Below are 13,685 nucleotides of genomic sequence, written 5' to 3'. Positions count from 1 at the left end.
CCGTGGGAATCAAACCCACAACCCTGGTGTTGCAAACACCATGCTCTACCAACTGAGCTACGGGGAAGGCTGGTTCTGTCATCAGAAGCATGACTGGTTCTGTCATCAGTCTGCTTCATCCTGTCTCTCTCTCTCTCTCTCTCTCTCTCTCTCTCTCTCTCTCCTTCCCATCTCTCTCCCCTTCTTTCTCTCCCATCTCTCTCCACCCCTCCCCCTACTCTCTCCCAACTCTCTCCCTCTCTCTCTCCCCCTTGCTCTCCCTCTCTTTCTCACTCTGCACCTCCCTCCCTCCCTCCCTCCCTCCCTCCCTCCCTCTGGCAGGCTAGGTCTGTAAGCTGCTGATACAGGAAGTTCAAGAGGACGTTTATACGAGCCACTGAGCTGACACCCAGTATTTTCCGCTCAACAACGTTTTCAACCATGTCTCAAATTAGCAGAGAGCTGATCCAGGGTGAGTGTGTGCGTATATGTGTGTGTGTATCTACATTTCTCTCTTTTTCTTTCTGTGTGTATGTGTCAGTGTATGTGTGTTTCAGAGACCCGGTAGCTCTTACAAGGCCCCTGGTAATGAGAAGCAGGCCGACCTGGTTACTCTAACAAGTTCTGAGATATTATATAATGGTCTAGCCCTGAATGCTGATTGGCTCACAGCCGTGGTATATCAGACTGTATACCATGGGTATGACAAAGCATTTAATTCTACTGCTAATTACGTTGGTAACCAGTTTCTAATAACAATAAGGCACCTTGGGTGGTTGTGATATATGGCCAATATACCGCGGCTAAGGGCTGTGTGCAGGCACTCTGCTTTGCGTTGTGCGAAGAACAGCCCTTAGCCATGGTATATTGGCCATATACCACACCTCCTCGGGCCTTATTGCTTAATTATACACTTGCTTTGGAAGGTTCTAGTCTAGTTAATGACATTCTATTAATTTGATGTTTTGTGCCAATGTTCTGTTTCAGCAGCTAACTTTCCCCCCACTGAAACCCACAAGAAGCAAAGCTATGGTGCAGAGTAGGAGTGCTGATCTAGGATCAGGTCCCCTTGTCCATAATCTAAAAGGCAAAACTGACACCAGATCAGCACTCCTACTGCGAGAAATTTGTCTGCACAATAGCACTGTCATATCGGTCAGTTCATAAACTGACTGAACGAACTGTAAATGAAAATCAACAAAGCCACTATAGTTGATATACAGTGTATTATCCTTCCCCATACACACTGGTCTACCATGCTGGATTTGTCACCATTGAATAAAATGTGTGGGTAAGCTGGTTTATCCCTGCAGATACACCCATTGAGATAATAACAATTAGGCTTCTCTGGGGAGGGAAGGAGCGAGGGAGGGAGAAAGAGAGAGAGAAACAGTGGAGAGAGAGAGGGAAATACAGACAGACAGAGAAACAAACCAATATATATATATATATAGAGGGAGAGAGTGAGAGAGAAAGAGACAGAGAGACAGAGAGAGAGAGAGAGAAAAGAGACAGAGACAGAGAGAAAAAGAGAGAGAGAGAGAGAGAGAGAGAGAGAGAGAGAGAGAGAGAGAGAGAGAGAGAGAGAGAGAGAGAGAGAGAGAGAGAGAGAGAGAGAGAGAGAGTCCGGTCAGGGTGGGGCAGGTGGATCCAGCTTTCCAGGATGATGTCATAGGTCTCCCTGTATTGTGTGTTTGGAGGGATTAGTGTGCCGGGGCAGCTGGGGGATTCAGGACACATCAGCAGCTTTCAACCAACATGGCGAGCGGGGGCCATGTCCCCAGAGACCCGTCATTACAGAAGAGAGAGGAGAGGGGGAGGGGTGGAGGGGGAAGGAGAGGCGAGGATGGAGGGATGATGACTATTATTCAAATAGGAGAGAAGAAGAGGCACAGTACAGGACTGCGACAGAGGTAGATACAGAGTGGGGTAGAGAGGGTAGAATAACACTATACCAGGGTAGAGTATTAGCCATTCGCTATGGAACAGGGCACTTTTCAATTGTTGAATAGAAATTTCAGCTCAACTCCTCAGTTAAACTGAGTTGGTACCAACCCTGCTGTTCTGCAATTCTACTCTATTGTTAACACCCATTAATGCAGGACTTGAATGAACTGGAATTCTAATTGAGTCTACATCTTCTGTTCACCTTGTACCTGACTGCTGTTCCTCTTTTCAGTCAGACACAGAGAGAATGCCCCCTCTACCCTCTGGCTGTATCGTTCAGCGGGCTGAAACCCCCGCAGAGGGAGGGCCGGACGGGGAAAAGAACAACAATGTGTCTGTCCCAGTGATGACATGGGTGCCTGGACTGCATGTGACACATGACACGCTCTCATTGAGCAACGGAAACATGACGTAAGGGTCACTGCCAGACAACGAAAAGAAAGAGAGAGGGAGAGAGAGAGAGAGAGGAGAGAGAGAGAGAGAGAGAGAAATGATGAGAAATAAAGTTTCCTCTTACCATCTAGGGACAACCTGGTTTGAACTTAATCTGTGAGGCCTATTCAATCAGAACTGGTGGGATTGAATGGACTGATTGAATAGCTAGAAACCTCATTCTGGGTTTCTGGCTATTTCAAAATGTGTTAATTTAGACATATCCTCCCAACCTCTTTACGATTTAGTATTAAATAAAGCCGTCTTTATTCAACCCATATTCAAGCATTTTATCACGGCTCTGTCCGTTATAAACTCTGTCAGTGGTAACCTCCACTCTCCTGTGTGTGTGTCTTCAGCTGTGTGTGTGTCTTCAGCTGTGTGTGTGTCTTCAGCTGTGTGTGTGTGTTCAGTTGAGATAATGATGGATGTGGCAACTCTAGACAGCAGGCTGAGCTGAGGCCACGCCCCAGGGGCCAACGCAATGCATGATGGGACTGATGGCTCGCGGCATGTTTGAGTCAATCCAGGCCACTGATGTCAAAAGCACAGAGTTGCCGTGCCAATCAACACAACACTAATAGCACTCTCAACTCAGATGGGAATTGTGGGGAAAGCTCAAGATACTGACGGTAAAAGTGGTCAGAGTACCCAGACTGACTTTGAAGTGGGTTGTTTCAGGCTATTTCCAGTGTTTCTGTGGAGTTCATCCAGAAGGTGGGGAGACATTGGATACCTGGAAACAAACGGCTTTAAAAAGAATGTCTACTATGTCTTGTTATGTGTGTATCAGAGAGGGTTTGAGTGACTGGTCTGTCACACACAGCTATTTACTCATTGTGTAAGCAGTGGAGTTCAAATGAGTGTACATCCATCCATCAGATTTGACTGGTAGGCTGTTACTAAAATATCATGTACTAGGAGACTAGAGAGAGGATGTCAACAAGAGCTGGGTTTCACAAACCACTTTTCAAACTGCTGGGTCGGCGCTTTCTGGTTGTTTTTAGAGAGTAGGAAGGCCTCAGTGTCAAGGTTCTCTAGTCTACGTCTATGGTGTTTCCCAAACCATTGTAAAAATACCTCCCGGCCGTTCCATGTATTTCATCTGTTCCAGTACAAGCACACCTCAGCTAATGTTTGACATTTATCTGGCTAGGTGTGCTTGTACTGCAATAGATGAAATATGTTGAACTGGCAGAGGGTACTCGAGGAGAGGTTTGAGAAACACCATAGACGTAGACTGGTGAACGTTGACACTGAGGCCTTCCTACTCTCTAAAAACAACCAGAAAGTGCCGAGCCGGCAGTTTTGAGGAAGTGAGAATATGATGTAGAACTGTTTCTGTCACACAGCAGCAGTTTCCTCACACTCATAACAACACTGAATGAGAATCCCATTTTGGTAGCATTCCACTCCTCAAGAGTCGCTCCAATTATAAATAACACAATTTTACATAAACACCTTTTAAGAGGTCTAGTAAGTTCAAGGAGGGCTTGTTTTGATTAAAGGGATTTGTGTGTATGTGTTTGTCCGTGCATGTGTGTGTTTGTGTAACCACTTTGAAAACTTCATAGTGAGTGAGAGACAAGTGATACTATCACAGGGTTCCACTTCCTCTCCACAGGACCGTCTTCCTGTTGTGTTGCCATGGCGCTCCACACAAAGACAGACAAGTTATTCACCTCCAGGAAGCCATAAATAAGTGATTGGCAAGTGGCTAAATCAGCCCCCCCGGGTTGCCTGGCAATTCCACAGCCGACTATAAATAACTCATTACGCTAATTATCCCATGTGTGCACAAACAACCAGGTTAATGCAAACACACTCAAGCATGACTCTGGGTCTGCTATTGACGAGCCACATGGTCGCCTATCAAGCTAGCTAGCCCCTGCCAAGGCAATGGTGCAAAGCTGCGAGTTGTCACTGCTTCCTGCTAACTTTTGGTTCATTCCCTAATCAAAGCCAAAAGAGCTGCCTATCAAGCAAGCTGTCTCATGTCAAAGGGCTATGTCGCTAAGATCCTTTAAGGTGCCAGGACAATAGGACAAAGCAACAGTTTGTCACTGCTTCCTTTTGGTTAATTTAAAAAGTCTTTGACCCAAAATAGCCACCTATCAAGCAACCTTCCTCCTTTCAGAGCACTGATGTTGCTAAGGTAATCCCCTGCCAGGGCAATGGTGCAAAGCAGCTAGTTTTTACTGCTTTCTGCTAGTTCATTAAAAACACTTTCAGCCAAAATGTCTGCCTTCAAGTTGGGCTCCTAATAATAAACTGCGCTGCTGCTGGGTGTGAGGGTGATCCGTTGTGACACGGGCCAATCAGAGCTCTATAAAGAGTGACAGGCATCCCACGGAGAGTTTGACACCTATCAATACCGCTCTCTTCACTGTGAGGAGAGAGCCTGCCTGCCCGGGAGCGACAAGGGATTACTGATGGCACTCGAGTGGAGGTTTGGAGAAAGAGACTGCTCTCAAGAGACGCAACTAAGATGTAGTACTTTCTTAATGAAAGCCAGTGTACCTTGACTTCTCCTCTTTACTCTTTCCGTCAATAGCACTCTAGCATCCATCCATCCAGCATCCATCCATCCGTCTCTCCTTCTGTTTCGATGAGTGGTGCATCTGAAAGTTCTTAATGACAGGAAGTGCTGACAGGAAACATGGTTCAAGGGGAGCCGTGACGTCGACGATGGGAGGGTGCAGTGTTTTAAGAGGACGCTGTCATGACACTGCTATTATTGTCTAGTTCCGCTATTGACCCAACAAAATGGACACAAACGCAGTGTAGGGAAACACAGAGCACAGCAGATATAAAGGCGTCACACACGTAGTACTGTGGACTAATGGACGCAAGGGGAGCAAGACGTCGACTTATTGCGTCGGTGCATTTATCTAGAGCATACACCCAAAGGAATGCTGCCACAACCAAATGCAAAGCAGTTCCTGGTAAAGATCCTTTTAGTGGCGCTTACAGTGGGAAAGTGGCTGTTCCTCCCGTTCCCTAGCATCCAGGAGAGTAGTGAGTCTTAGAGTACAGCTATTATGGATCACTAGCACTAATGCTAGCCCCTCTCTCCACGCTCCCTCCCCACTTATCATCCTCCCTCCCTGAAAACACTTCAAAAGAAAGACGAGACTATTCTATGTTTGTGGATAGGTTTGGCTTAATGAATCAAAGGTTGTACCAATGGGCAGGGGTACATCTACGGAATACATTGAGAGGTTTTAAGGATTTAAGAGGTTTTAATATTCTAGACCCATTAGGTGCTCAAATGTAATTGTTTAGGGGAAACAAGCAGATTTTAGCATAGGTAGTAGTGTATGTTCTCTTGAAGGGGTCACGTTTAGAAGCTATATTTATATTACTCTATAAAACCAATTAAAAAAATTGTCTTGAGTTAAATCATCCGGATTAATAAAACCTCAAGTGTTTGAAGGATCCTTTACAGTGATATTAAATAACTGTCAAATAACAGTGCTACAATATGCCTGTCTTGTTGAAAAACACATCGTCTCGACCCTATCACAACCCAACAATTTACCCACTCATCTGGAACCAATCACAGCTCTGTATTATACTGGTATTGACAGACAGAAGCTACAGAATCATACTGGTGTTGACAGACAGAAGGTACAGAGTCATACTGGTATTGACAGACACAGAGTCATACTGGTATTGACAGACAGAAGGTACAGAGTCATATTGGTATTGACAGACAGAAGGTACAGAGTCATACTGGTATTGACAGACACACAGACTCATACTGGTATTAACAGAGATAGAGAGTAATATTGGTATTGACAGACAGAAGGTACAGAGTCATATTGGTATTGACAGACAGAAGGTACAGAGTCATACTGGTATTGACAGACACACAGAGTCATACTGGTATTGACAGACAGAAGGACAGGAGAGTCATATTGGTATTGACAAAGAAAAGGCATAGAGTCATACAGGTATTGACAGACAGAAGGTACAGAGTCATACTGGTATTGACAGACACACAGAGTCATACTGGTATTGATAGACAGAAGGTACAGAGTCATACTGGTAATGACATACAGAATGTACAGAGTCATACTGGTATTGACAGACACAGAGTCATACTGGTATTGACAGACAGAAGGTGCAGAGTCATACTGGTAATGACAGACAGAATGCACAGAGTCATACTGGTATTGACAGACACACAGAGTCATACTGGTATTGTCAGACAGAAGGCACAGAGTCATACTGGTATTGACAGACAGACAGAGTCATACTGGTATTGACAGACATACAGAGTCATACTGGTATTGTCAGACAGAAGGCACAGAGTCATACTGGTATTCACAGACAGAAGGTACAGAGTCATACTGGTATTGACAGACAGAAGGTAGAGTGTCATACTGGTATTGACAGACAGAAGGCACAGACTCATATTGGTATTGACAGACAGAAGGTACAGAGTCATACTGGTATTGACAGACAGAAGGTACAGAGTCATACTGGTATTGACAGACAGAAGGCACAGAGTAATACTGGTATTGACAGACAGAAGGTACAGAGTCATACTGGTATTGACAGACACACAGAGACATACTGTCACGACTTCCTCCGAAGTCGGTCTCTCTCCTTGTTCGGGCGACATTCGGCGGTCGACGTCACCGGTCTTCTAGCCATCGCCGATCCACCTTTCATTTTCCATTTGTTTTGTCTTCTCTTCCCACACACCAGGTTTCAATCCCATCAATTACATGTTGTGTATTTAACCCTCTGTTCCCCACATGTCCTTGTCCGGTATTGTTTGTTTGTAAGTGCTTGCGCACGTTATGTTCTGGTGTGCGTCGGGTTATGTACCCATTTCTTATTGTTCTGTAATCTGGTGGGTTTTCATTATTAAACTGAGCCGTTGGAACCATAGTTTTTGCTCTCCTGCGTCTGACTTCTCTGCCGCCAGTACGCACCCCTTACACATACTGGTATTGACAGACACAGAGTCATTGTGGTATTGACAGACAGAAGGTAAGGAGTCATACTGTTATTGACAAAGAAAAAGGCATAGAGTCATACTGGTATTGACAGACAGAAGGTACAGAGTCATACTGGTGTTGACAGACACACACAGTCATACTGGTATTGATAGACAGAAGGTACAGAGTCATACTGGTAATGACAGACAGAAGGCACAGAGTCATACTGGTATTGACAGACAGCAGGTAGAGTGTCATACTGGTATTGCCATACAGAATGTACAGAGTCATACTGGTATTGACAGACACAGAGTCATACTGGTATTGACAGACAGAAGGTGCAGAGTCATACTGGTAATGACAGACAGAATGCACAGAGTCATACTGGTATTGACAGACACAGAGTCATTGTGGTATTGACAGACAGAAGGTACAGAGTCATACTGTTATTGTCAAAGAAAAAGGCATAGAGTCATACTGGTATTGACTGACAGAAGGTACAGAGTCATATTGGTATTGACAAAGAAAAGGCATAGAGTCATACAGGTATGGACAGACAGAAGGTACAGAGTCATACTGGTATTGACAGACACACAGAGTCATACTGGTATTGACAGACACAGAGTCATACAGGTATTGACAGACAGAAGGTACAGAGTCATACTGGTATTGACAGACACACAGAGTCATACTGGTATTGACAGACAGAAGGTACAGAATCATACTGGTATTGAAATACAGAGTGTACAGAGTCATTCTGGTAATGACAGACAGAATGCACAGAGTCATACTGGTATTGACAGACACACAGAGTCATACTGGTATTGTCAGACAGAAGGCACAGAGTCATACTGGTATTGACAGACAGACAGAGTCATACTGGTATTGACAGACATACAGAGTCATACTGGTATTGTCAGACAGAAGGCACAGAGTCATACTGGTATTGACAGACAGAAAGCACAGAGTCATACTGGTATTTGACAGACAGAAGGTACAGAGTCATACTGGTATTGACAGACATACAGAGTCATACTGGTATTGTCAGACAGAAGGCACAGAGTCATACTGGTATTGAGAGACAGAAAGCACAGAGTCATACTGGTATTGACAGACAGAAACTACAGAGTAATACTGGTATTGACAGACACACAGAGACATACTGGTATTGACAGACAGAGAGAGTCATACTGGTATTTGACAGACAAAAGGAACAGAGTCATACTGGTGTTGACAGACACACAGAGTCATACTGGTATTGACTGACACACAGAGTAATACTGGTATTTGACAGACAAAAGGTACAGAGTAATACTGGTATTTGACAGACAAAAGGTACAGAGTCATACTGGTGTTGACAGACACACAGATACATACTGGTATTGACAGACAAAAGGTACAGAGTCATACTGGTATTGACAGACAGAAGGCACAGAGTTATACTGGTATTGACAGACAGAAGGCACAGAGTCATTCTGGTATTTGACAGACAAAAGGAACAGAGTCATACCGGTATTGACCGGCAGAAGGTACAGAGTCAAACCATTCAATAATCACTTGGGTCTGCACTGGACATCACATTCGTCCACTTGCCTTGGCTATTAATAAGACTAAATTGATATTTCTCTGTTGGGCTATGTGCCATTCTGATTTATTCATCTCATCCAAATACACCTGAGGTCATTTAGAAACCTGACAAAATAGGGCTGGGGGAAGCTATGGATGCATCCCAAATGGCACCCTATTCCCTATACATGTATAGTGCACTACTTTTGACCAGAGCCCAATAGGTCCTGGTCAAAAGTAGTGCACTACATTGGGAATAGGGTGTAATTTGGGACATTGACAATATAATTTCACTGCACAGCACCTATGATGGATGTCTTGTATAAATTAGAATACTATGGCCGTTGTCAGGGTTACCAATTGTTGTGACTGTGTGGTTTGTTAAATATAGCTCCTAAATACTATTGTAGACTGAAAGATTAAAAGGGAGAATTCAACAGTCGGCACGAACATGAACTGTATCTTAAACGTGCTCTTCTTGGAGGTATGGCCCAGTCATGACCATAAAAGCAGTTTCTCGCAAAGTTGCACAAATATTTCCATTTGATGTTTATCAAAGGGAGTACAAAAAAGCTGGGGGTTCGGGGGGTTGGATGAGAAACCAAAACCAAGCGTAGGGATTTCCTCTGCTCTTGCCAAATATGGTCTCGGTGCTATAAATAAGCATTTTCCGCCCCTTGGTGAGCTTGTGCCACCAGTCAGTAGTTTTGGGCAGAGGGTCCCAGTTCAGTCGGAGGGTCTATCAAAAACATATCTCCCTGGGGGGGGGGATATTTTAGGCCAGTCACTGACCTTAGCCTTAATCTCCCAGCATGCATTAGGATCCCCCACCGTGAAGCCGACCACTTTCGCCATCTGGCACCACCACTGCCTTCCCAGGGTGCACAGCAGTACACACACAAAGCACCATGGGAGCAAGGAGGAGGATGCAGAGGAGGGAAACAAAGAGCGGTGGGCTTTGATGGAGGGGGGATGGGGGTAGAGAAGGAGGAGGAGGGGAAGGATTGGGAGGAGGTGGAGGAGGAGCAGGATGGGGAAGGGGGGGATGGGGAGGAGGGGAGGGAGGAGGGGGATGAGGGGGAGGGGAAGAGGAATGGGGTGGAAGAGGAGGTGGGGAGGAGGAGGAGGAAGAGGAGGGGTTATGGGGGTGGAGGAGGAGGAGGAGGAGGAGGAGGAGGAGGAGGAGGAGGAGGAGGAGGAAGAGGAGGGGTTATGGGGGTGGAGGAGAAGGAGGAGGAATGGGGGAGGAGGGGAGGATGAGGGAACGGGGGAGGATGGGTACATGTCCCAAAAAGGACTGTCTTTGGAAGAAAAGAGAAAACAGTCATCAAAAGGTAAGAGACTCCTTCATGACAGGAGAGATTGCTGGTTATAGCTTTTCATCTGGTCAATGTTATACACATTTGAAGTGACAACATATCAAATCTCCTTTAGATATTATGAAGACAGAAGAGAACGGGGGTCTTGCTGTCAGCAGTGTTTTCCAAAGGGTTTTTGTTAGAGGTGATGGGTATGTCATATAGGTGAGAACCTCTGCCAGTGGAAATAGAGATGAATGAACACACACACACACACACACACACACACACACACACACACACACACACACACACACACACACACACACACACACACACACACACACACACACACACACACACACACACACACATGCATACAAGTGACTTCGATGATGTCATTGCAACTCTCTCTTTCTCTCCCTCCCCGTCTCTAACTCACACACAGCTTATGACTTTGCGGAGGGCTGACAAAATACTGTAAACCATTGCCCAGATGTCAAGTCTTGGTGCAGGGCATTTGTACCAGAACATTCTGTGTTTTGTAGGAAACTAGGAAGAACAGAATAGCACATTTCCACAAAGGGTGCAAATCCATAGCTTTTTTCACTTAGCCTGTATCTGTAACACATTTGCAATTTTGTGTTTTTCCAAAATAAAACAATGAAAAACCCGGTTTCCATCAACACTGAATTCTCTCTGTGTGGTGTGTGCTCTTCTGTCTTCAAACCAGGAGGGAAAAGGCTGTGTGTGTGTGTGTGTGTGTGTGTGTGTGTGTGTGTGTGTGTGTGTGTGTGTGTGTTAGTGAGCATGTGAGTGTGTACGTGTGTATATCTCACGTAACATTTGGGGTTCAAGTTACTGCTTGGAAACCTCAGACACCAGGAAACAAGCAGAATAATAGCAACACACTTCGCCACAGTGTTTCATCGCCTGATATTTTTTACACTATTCTTCTTCCTATTCCCTGCCTGTGAAGGCTATTCCCTGCCTGTGAAGGCTATTCCCTGCCTGTGAAGGCTATTCCCTGCCTGTGAAGGCTATTCCCTGCCTGTGAAGGCTATTCCCTGCCTGTGAAGGCTATTCCCTGCCTGTGAAGGCTATTCCCTGCCTGTGAAGGCCTCACAGTTACAGAGGATCAGATTTTTAGACAGACCAATTTTCGACAAGATTCGTCCAATATAGCCCAGCATTGTATCAATTTACCTCAGATGGAGGACGCCTTTTCTTAGTCACAGTTTGACAAGCCGTCAGACACCTGGCTAGGTGCTGCACCACAGAGATGTAGAGAGGGAAGAGGGGATGGAGAAAGCACCTGGCTAGGTGCTGCACCACAGAGATGTAGAGAGGGAAGAGGGGATGGAGAAAGCACCTGGCTAGGTGCTGCACCACAGAGATGTAGAGAGGGAAGAGGGGATGGAGAAAGCACCTGGCTAGGTGCTGCACCACAGAGATGTAGAGAGGGAAGAGGGGATGGAGAAAGCACCTGGCTAGGTGCTGCACCACAGAGATGTAGAGAGGGAAGAGGGGATGGAGAAAGCACCTGGCTAGGTGCTGCACCACAGAGATGTAGAGAGGGAAGAGGGGATGGAGAAAGCACCTGGCTAGGTGCTGCACCACAGAGATGTAGAGAGGGAAGAGGGGATGGAGAAAGCACCTGGCTAGGTGCTGCACCACAGAGATGTAGAGAGGGAAGAGGGGATGGAGAAAGCACCTGGCTAGGTGCTGCACCACAGAGATGTAGAGAGGGAAGAGGGGATGGAGAAAGCACCTGGCTAGGTGCTGCACCACAGAGATGTAGAGAGGGAAGAGGGGATGGAGAAAGCACCTGGCTAGGTGCTGCACCACAGAGATGTAGAGAGGGAAGAGGGGATGGAGAAAGCACCTGGCTAGGTGCTGCACCACAGAGATGTAGAGAGGGAAGAGGGGATGGAGAAAGCGGGAAGAATGAGAAGAGGCACATACGCATGCAAACACACAGGCTCTCCTCTTAACACACAGGCTCTCCACTTAACACACGGGCTCTCCTCTTAACACACAGGCTCTCCTCTTAACACACAGGCTCTCCTCTTAACACACAGGCTCTCCTCTTAACACACAGGCTCTCCTCTTAACACACAGGCTCTCCTCTTAACACACAGGCTCTCCTCCTAACACACACGCTCTCCACTTAACACACAGGCTCTCCACTTAACACACAGGCTCTCCACTTAACACACAGGCTCTCCTCTTAACACACGCGCTCTCCACTTAACACACAGGCTCTCCACTTAACACACAGGCTCTCCTCTTAACACACAGGCTCTCCTCTTAACACACAGGCTCTCCTCCTAACACACAGGCTCTCCACTTAACACACGGGCTCTCCACTTAACACACGGGCTCTCCTCTTAACACACGCGCTCTCCACTTAACACACAGGCTCTCCACTTAACACACAGGCTCTCCTCTTAACACACAGGCTCTCCTCTTAACACACAGGCTCTCCTCCTAACACACAGGCTCTCCACTTAACACACGCACTCTCCTCTTAACACACGGGCTCTCCACTTACACACGGGCTCTCCACTTAACACACGGGCTCTCCACTTAACACACGGGCTCTCCACTTAACACACGGGCTCTCCACTTAACACACGCACTCTCCTCTTAACACACAGGCTCTCCACTTAACACACAGGCTCTCCTCTTAACACACGGGCTCTCCTCTTAACACACAGGCTCTCCACTTAACACACGGGCTCTCCTCTTAACACACAGGCTCTCCTCTTAACACACAGGCTCTCCTCTTAACACACAGGCTCTCCTCTTAACACACAGGCTCTCCTCTTAACACACAGGCTCTCCTCTTAACACACAGGCTCTCCTCCTAACACACACGCTCTCCACTTAACACACAGGCTCTCCACTTAACACACAGGCTCTCCACTTAACACACAGGCTCTCCTCTTAACACACGCGCTCTCCACTTAACACACAGGCTCTCCACTTAACACACAGGCTCTCCTCTTAACACACAGGCTCTCCTCTTAACACACAGGCTCTCCTCCTAACACACAGGCTCTCCACTTAACACACGGGCTCTCCACTTAACACACGGGCTCTCCTCTTAACACACGCGCTCTCCACTTAACACACAGGCTCTCCACTTAACACACAGGCTCTCCTCTTAATACACAGGCTCTCCTCTTAACACACAGGCTCTCCTCCTAACACACAGGCTCTCCACTTAACACACGCACTCTCCTCTTAACACACGGGCTCTCCACTTACACACGGGCTCTCCACTTACACACGGGCTCTCCACTTAACACACGGGCTCTCCACTTAACACACGGGCTCTCCACTTAACACACGGGCTCTCCACTTAACACACGCACTCTCCTCTTAACACACGGGCTCTCCACTTAACACACGGGCTCTCCACTTAACACACGGGCTCTCCACTTAACACACAGGCTCTCCTCTTAACACACAGGCTCTCCTCTTAACACACAGGCTCTCCTCTTAA

The 13,685-nt window shown here is 46.5% G+C and overlaps 1 long non-coding RNA gene across 1 annotated transcript; it reads left to right on the top strand.

Moving 5' to 3' along the window:
* The first annotated feature begins 384 nt into the window (after positions 1–384).
* On the top strand, positions 385–2,685 carry LOC115197933 (uncharacterized). Its single transcript, XR_003879117.1, has 2 exons — positions 385–451; positions 2,159–2,685. It is a non-coding gene; the product is annotated as an uncharacterized LOC115197933 (long non-coding RNA).
* The last annotated feature ends 11,000 nt before the right edge of the window (positions 2,686–13,685 follow it).

The sequence above is a fragment of the Salmo trutta genome, chromosome 8 (genome assembly GCF_901001165.1).
Source record: "Salmo trutta chromosome 8, fSalTru1.1, whole genome shotgun sequence".
Taxonomy (NCBI): Eukaryota; Metazoa; Chordata; class Actinopteri; order Salmoniformes; family Salmonidae; genus Salmo; species Salmo trutta.
The sequence above is the reverse complement of the archived record's forward strand: the minus strand, read 5'-3'. Positions and strand labels throughout refer to the sequence as shown.